Source organism: Chrysochloris asiatica, unplaced genomic scaffold (genome assembly GCF_000296735.1).
Source record: "Chrysochloris asiatica unplaced genomic scaffold, ChrAsi1.0 scaffold00118, whole genome shotgun sequence".
NCBI classification, from domain to species: Eukaryota; Metazoa; Chordata; class Mammalia; order Afrosoricida; family Chrysochloridae; genus Chrysochloris; species Chrysochloris asiatica.
Window position 1 is genome coordinate 4,847,716 of NW_006408636.1, and position 2,411 is coordinate 4,850,126.

Consider the following 2,411-nt stretch of genomic DNA (forward strand, 5'->3'; position numbering starts at 1 on the left):
TAGAATTAAGTCGATAGAAGGAAGAGTTGAGAAAAGAACAACCAACAGAACCACAAAGATGTGTACAGAGCATTGAACTCAATAAGTGCACAAAACACATTCTATTCAAGTGCACATGGAACATTCTCCAAAATAGACCATGTTTTAGGCCACAAAACAAATCTCCATATATTTAAAAATATCAAAATACTACAAAACATCTTCTCAAACCACAATGCTATAAAATCAGAAATCAACAATAGGAAGACCAAGGAAATCAAGTCAAATACATGGAAACTGAATAACACCCTGCTGAAAAGTGACTGGGTTGTAGAAGAAATTAAACGTAAATTCATGAAGTTCCTAAAAACAAATGAGAACAAAAACACAACATACCAAAATCATTGGCAAATGGTGAAAGCAAGTGCTGAGAGGACAACTTATTGCAAAAAAGGCACACATCCAAAGAGATAAAAGAACCAAAATTAACACTTTAACACAACATCTGCAGCAATTAGAAACAGACTTACAGAGGGAAACTACAGGCACCAAAGGAAAAGAAATAATAAAGATTAGAGCAGAAATAAATGAGATAGAAAACAGAAAAACTATAGAAACAATCAACAGGACAAGAAGCTGGTTCTTTTCAAGGATTGACAAAATTGACAGCCCATTTGCAAACCTAACAAAAGAAAAGAGGGAGAAGATACAAATAACACGCATTAGGAAGCACATGGGCGATGTCACAATGGAACCAAAAAAAAAAAAAAAAATCAAAAGGATAATAATAGAATACTATGAAGAGTTGTACTCCAACAAATTTGAAAACTTAGTAGAGATGGATACATTCTTAGATATACACGACCTACCTAAACTTACACACAGTGAAGTAGAAAACCTGAACAGACCCATAAAAAAAGAAGAAATTGATCAGGTCATCAAAACACTCCCAACCAAAAAAAGTCCCGGGCCAAATGGCTACACTGGTGCATTCTACCAAACATTCAGGGAAGTGCTGTCACCAGTTCTACTCAAATTATTCCAGAAGATAGAGGAGGATGGAAAACTTCCTAATACATTTTATAAAGTAAGCTTAACGTTCATAGCAAAACCAGGGAAGGACGTCACTAAGAAAGAAAATTATAGACAAATATCCCTCATGAACATAGATGTAAAAATTCTCAACAAACTCCTAGCCCACATAATCCAGCAACACATCAAATAGATAATACATCATGATTAAGTGGGTTACATATCAGGGATGTAAGGATAATTCAACATTAGAAACATGATCAACGTTATCCACCATATCAATAAGAAAAAAGAAAAGAACCACATGATCATATCGATTGATGCAGAAAAGGCATTTGACAAAATCCATCATCCATTCCTTATAAAAACACTCAACAAAAGAGAAATTGAAGGGAAATTCCTCAACATAATTAAGAGCATATATACAAAACTAACAGCCTATATTATTCTCAATGGAGAGAAACTGAAAGCCTTCCCTCTGTGAACAGGAACCAGACTAGGATGCCCTTTGTCACCACTCCTATTCAATATTGTGCTGGAAGTCTTAGCAAGAGCTATACGGCAAGACAAGGAAATTAAAGGCATGCAAATTAGAAAAGAGGAAGTAAAATTCTCCCTATTTGCAGACGATATGATCCTATACGGGTAAAACCCCAAAGACTCAGTAAAAAGAGCTATTAGACCTCATTGGAAGATTCAGAAAAGTGGCAGGATATAAGATCAACATACAAAAATCAGTTGGATTCCTCTATACCCAAAATGACAGCATTGAAAATGACATTAGGAAAACAATACCATTTACAATAGCCACCCAAAAGATGAAATATCTAGGAATATATGTTTTAAAACATTCAGTGTTCCCATGCTCTGTTCGAACAACTGCTTCTTGGTCCAGGTACAGATTCCTCACAAGTACAATTAGAGAGATGTAAATCAAAACAACAATGAGATATCATCTCACACCAACAATAACAGCAAAGAGAGAAAAAGTAGAGGACAATAAATGCTGATGGGGATTTGGAGAGACTAGGACACTCCAGTTTTGATGCTGGTACTGCAAAATGGTCCAACCTCTCTGGGAAGCAATATGGAACTTTCATAGAAGGTTGGCCATTGAAATACCTTGTGATCCAGCAATTTCTTTACTTGGTATTTACCCACAAGAAATAAGAGCCACAACACAAGAAGATATATGCACACCAATGTTCATAACAGCATTATTAACAAGAGCCAAAAGATGGAGACAGTCTAAGTGCCCATCAATGGAAGAATGGACAAACAAACTGTGGTACATACACACAATGGAATACTATGCTACCTTGAAAAATAACAAGGAAGCTGCAAGCCACTGCATAACTTGGATGAACCTTGAGAACATTATGTTGAGTGAAATTAGTCAG